Source organism: Mytilus galloprovincialis, chromosome 4, assembly GCF_965363235.1.
Source record: "Mytilus galloprovincialis chromosome 4, xbMytGall1.hap1.1, whole genome shotgun sequence".
Taxonomy (NCBI): domain Eukaryota; kingdom Metazoa; phylum Mollusca; class Bivalvia; order Mytilida; family Mytilidae; genus Mytilus; species Mytilus galloprovincialis.
The window spans coordinates 102581079-102587152 of record NC_134841.1 but is presented as its reverse complement, the minus strand read 5'-3'; positions in this window follow the sequence as shown (position 1 = coordinate 102587152).

Below are 6074 nucleotides of genomic sequence, written 5' to 3'. Positions count from 1 at the left end.
TATTTGTACTTCCATTTTTAATAAAAGGTTTGTGCAAACCATAATTCTAGAGAATGAGAATTTGATTTACGCAGTGTTACATATAATTGTACATTTTATTGATTGTTGTGATTTGTATAAGTATGTAAACTTTTTATGTTAATTTTGTACTTCAAAAGATATATAATGCAACATCCATTTGTGTTTACATTTGGATAATATTTGCAGACCCAATAAAGTGATTCGGATACACTAAATATTTAAAGTGATACGCTATATTACTCGCGCTGGGTCGATAACACTGCTTATGAACTGTAAGTCTCACTGTGTATTAGTCGGTGTTCTGATACCGTCATGACTTTTCACAAACTTTTCTTAAATTGGGATTTTCTCCTTTAATAAGGAATGACTTTGCTAATTTGAGTAATTTTTTTTATCAGATAGCTCTTCGTGTGTTAAGGTTTTGTACATCTTTGGCTTTCAAATGTTTGGGTTTGAGCATTCCTGGTACATGTAAATGGTAAATGGTCCGTGTATCTATTCTTAAAACGCACCAAGTTAGATTATTTATGGGTTTTTTTAATGCAAAAACGTTATCATTTGGACAAATTCTTCAGATCATCAAATTCAGGATTTTTTTTCGATTGTTATACCAGTGAGAAGTTTATCTGAATATAAAACCAGCTTAAATCCGCCCTTTAAGAAAAAATGTCTTCACCAAGTCAGGAATATGAAAATTATTATCCATTCGCTTGCTATATTTTATTTTTTTTTGCTATTTGCTCAGGGCAGTCTTTTCCTCGAAGTTCGGTATTTTGTTATTTTACTTTGTAATGTATCCTTAAAGAACTTGAAATTCACAGTAACACAGGGGGCCCACTTACATTCCACTTCAGTATTTACACAAGAGCAGATTTAAGAAAATCAAAGTATGTTCATTTCTCCTTTGGTATTAGCATAAAAAACGATGAAAATCTCCAATCTTTATACTGGATACCTAAACTTCACAAAAAAAAAATCCAACCTTATAAAGAACGATATATAGTCGTGACTTCAAGATGTTCAGATAAAAATCTATAATAACTTCCTGCCACCATTCATTCTACAGAAAAATATGGCCGTCAGAATTATTGTGATGATGTATTTTCAACCAGCAGTGTCTATCAGATGAGGACTCTTTAAATTTCTAAAGATCTTCTCTAGATACTGAGTCTAGTCGCTGATTTTGGTGAATTGACATTTCTGCTTAAAGTCGATATTGCTATTATTATCGCGTATTAATTGTGCGTCACTACTTGACGGTTTTGGTACTCATGTGAAACAGAATTAATTCAGAACGTTCTCAAAGACATACAGGAATATAAAGGTAACAGTAGTATACCGCTGTTCGATTGTCAAATCGATTGAGAGAAAACAAATCCGGGTTACAAACTACAGTAACACCGAGGAAAACACATCAACTACATGAGGAAAACAACGAAACAACAGAAGCACTAAAGTGCAACAAACGAACTTAAAATTTGCGGAGTGTCATTTCGATCTGTCCTACTCATAACTTTGTTGGAGCAGTTTATGCGTTAAGAACACACTCCTGTATATGAAGTCCTTATAGCGAGCATGCACGAGCATAACGTATCAAGTGAGATATATAAACACCATACGATGGGGCAGAGGGTATCTTACAGCTGAGAAATGGGTAAGTGATAATTGGGACGTTAAAATCGTCCCCTGTGTCATAGATTTTAGTGTGAGGTCGTCTATCTGTTCAAGTATCTGATAAGTTCACTGGGATATATGAGATGCAAGTATTGGCTTAAATTTTGGTTTTTCAGTGATAGGACATCATCAATATATCTGTAAGTAAAATAAAAAAAATTCTCAAGGCACTTTGTCTTTTAGAAGGTTCTGAATGAATTCTGCTTAATCCGAGTACAAAAACAACGAAATGGCCAGTAGGTGCGCACAATTAGTACCCATTGAATAACGACTGTTTGTTGAAATATCAATCCTTTAAACTCAACTAATTCATTGTCGATTAAAAGTAGTGTTGTCAAATCGTACACTTTTGCCTAACCGGTTACCCGGATAATCGTTCGACCGATTAACCGGTTAACCGGTAATTTAAGTTGGTGTTTGAAAGCCTTAATAGAACCCTACACATAGATAAAAGATGTGGTATGAGTGTCAATTTGACAACATTTCATCAAAGTCATAAATACACTTTTAGAATTGAAGTTTTTCCTTTAGCATTATGAGGCTTGTCTGTGAGGATTCCTGGCGAAGTGTGACTTTTGATAATCAAATACACCGTATCAAATTTAGCGTTTGTACCAACTTCAGATTAAAAAATCCCCCAAAAAATCTTAATCTCGTAGAATTGAATATGTCAAATGTCTGAAACATATTATTGTTTCCTTTTCTCTTGTTGTCTCCGAAAATAATCGGGTGTGTTTCAATTTGAAATGATTAGTTATAAAAAAGAAGATGTGGTATGATTGCCAATGAGACAATTCTTCACAAGATACCAAAATGACACAGAAATGAACAACTATAGGTCATTGTACATGCTGTACGACCTGTTTCTTCACTGTGTTTGCTTTTTTCTTTAAGAATATTACTCGTACTTTCACGTATACATTGAGTACATTCACATTGGTATGCATTTCACAATTTTTGAATTGAAAGTTAGACTAACTACGGAGGTTGCACATTTAAATGTAGGTTTACACAATATTAGATCAAAAACGAAATAATGAAGTAATAAGTAAAATTAAATCTCATTACTGATTTAAAGTTACTGTTAAAAAAACATGTTTACTAATTATGTTTCTTAAAGATCCTGCACCGAACTCTAATTAATTTTACGTTTTTAGTATTAACAATAGCAATCAATATACTGGACAATTGATCTGTCAAACTAATTACCACGACGACAATTTTTAAATAAAACATAACTATTTAATGATTTGATTTTCAACACAAATTTATATCAAATCTATCGAAATTGAAAAAAGTCCGGTTAACCGGTTAGCGTTTTTGGTATTCGGTATTCGGTCGTTCGACCGATTAACCGGTTAACCGTTGACAACACTAATTAAAAGTGAAGCATTTTGATTATCTTCAATATATTTTCTTGTATATTCAGTTTGGTTCTTCACAAAATAGGAATTTTTTAAGTTTAAAATGTTTAATTATTCATCTGATTGTTAATCTGAATTTTGGTGAAAATTGACAATTTTTTACAAAATTTTTTTTAAAAAAAAAAACAACACACGACTTTCTTTTTTATTTTATGAATATATAGAATGTGGTCTTTCAAAATTTGTCAATGACATGTCATGGTATTGTTGGTCTTGGGAGATAAACAGATTTAAAATATAGGAGTTTTTCGAATTTTAACACATTTTTAAATGGTTGCTATGGAAACAAACTATTTAGTAAATTCACAATTTTAACGTTTTTGTATAGTTTGGGATTTTGTTTGTCAATACTGTAAATATACATATTGTTTGTATTGATTAACTATATTTCTATGGGACTTTAAATTCCCTTATTTTATATTTTCAAAAAGGGTCTTTTTCACATATTCAGGCAAAATGTTGATTTGATGGTTACCATGGCAACAGGCATAATACAGGGAAAATAAAGACAGAATTTTACTCATCTACTAAAGTTCTTATGATATAAGGCAAAAAAAAAAATACTTCTGTGACATGTCATAAATCACCTTCTGCATGATTTTTCACAAAGACCTGTACTAAAGTATCAAACATGATAAGCACGATCTTCAATTAAGTCAAATATGACTGCAATTAGTATTCTAGATTGATTTAATAGCCATCTAACGGCGATTTTTCCACGACTTTTGTATGCATTAATGCCGACTTTCTTGAAAACTATATACGATTGATATAAACTTCAAGAATTAAGGAAAAAAATATCAGTAAAACAAGCTCTAAAAATATATCAAATGGTCAAAACCGTCAGTCGACCCCTAATTGAAGTTATTGCACTTTAAGGACGATTTTGTCGATTTTTTGTTTTGCAGTTTTACATATTCTCTTAAATAAACAGCTGCGCCATGAGCGCATGATACGCCCGACGTCTTGTGTGGAAGTTTTATGCAATAATCATAAATAGTTTCTGAGAAAGTTTTAAGCAATAACCATATATTGTTTTTGAGACACAGCTGGACATGTGAAACCCCCAACCCTGTTTTTTTTTTCGAAAAACTAAATATCAATAAAATAAAATTTTGAATCAAAACCAAAAAGTATACAGATCTTTAGATTAATATAACAAAGAAGTGTGTAAAGTTTTAAGCAATAATCATAAATTATTTTTGAGATACGGCGCGACATGTAAAAAAAAACCTCCCCTGTTTAACAAAATACTCAATAACTCCAAAATAAAGTTTTGAATCATCAACAAAAAGTATACAGATTTTTAAATTAATATAACAAAGAAGTGTGTAAAGTTTTAAGCAATAATCATAAATTGTTTTTGAGATAAGGCACAACATGTAAAAAAAAACTCCCCCTTTTTTACAAAATGAAATTTTAAATCATCACCAAAAAGTATACAGATCTTAAGATTAATTAAACAAAGACATGTGTAAAGTTTTAAGCAATAATCATAAATCGTTTATGAGATATGGTGCGACATGTAAAAAACCCTCCCCCTTTTTTACAAAATACTCAATAACTCAAAAATGAAATTTTGAATCATCACCAAAAAGTATACAGATATTAAGATTAATATAACTAAGAAGTGTTTAAAGTTTTAAGCCATAATCAAGAATCGTTTTTGAGATACGGTGCGACATGTGAAAAAAACACACCCCTGTTTTAGTTACAAAGTGCCGTAACTCAAAAAGTTTTAATCTTATTTTCACCAAAAAGTATACAGATCATTTGACCATCATAAGAAACAACTATATTAAGTTTCATGAAATTTGGATAAGTCGTTCTCAAGTTACGGTGCGACATGTTTACGCCGGACAGACAGACGGACAGACAGACAGACAGACGGACGGACGGACACCGGACATTTGTATACCATAATACGTCCCGTCAAAATTTTGACGGGCGTATAAAAACTACAATATATATATATAGAAATTGTAAATAGAAAAAATGAGCAGCAAAACAATATTTACTATTAAGTCAAATGAATAAAATCGTTAGTCTACTCCTTATTGAAGTTAAAGCCTTTTTTTGTGACACCTTTTTCCGTTTTTGCTAATTATATATAACGACAATAAATAGATATAATCAATTTAATGGCAAACATTATCAACAAGACAAGATCTACAAATCAATCATAATGTAATTTAATACTTAATTTCCTAAAATAGGTTATTCAGAAAAGCGCATCTGATGCATGGATTTATTAACGTGTTTTTTTTTTTTTAGTTTTTTACAACACTGGGTCGATACCTCTGCTGGTGAACACCGAGTGTAACATCAGCTGCAGTATTCAGTACTTCGGTACAGGCATGAGTTATAAGAAACTTTTATAAAACTGTCCGTTTATAAATTTTAAAAATAAAAAGAAACTAAGGTATCAAAGTTAACCTTTGATATATTTGGCAATGTTTTAGGTCCTTTTGGTCTTATATATTCGAAACTGTTTCGGTTCTTATACATTCTTGACTTTCAAATAATTGCCTACGAGAGTTCCCGACGAAGGTAAATTCTGAAAAGCGATTCGGACGCATGGAATTAACTACTGAGCTGATGATACCTTCGGAGACTGATAGTACACCAACAGAGGTATTAAACTGTCTACAATCAGCCGTTCTATTATTATAGTAATAACTCCCTTTAGAAAACTGCAACATGTTTGATATCATGTACTTAATTTTACTAATTCATCGCATCTGAAGAATAACGACAGTAAGTAATAACCATACATTAAAGAATCATAAATAATATATTTAAAACACAATACAATTGCATTCTCCTTTAATTTTGCCATTGATTAGGAACTTAAAGTTTTGAATTTTTTCCTGTTATTTTTGTTATTTTTTGTTGATGAGAACTCTCGACTAAAGAAATGCAGGATGAGACGGAATTGAAATAAGAATATACTTT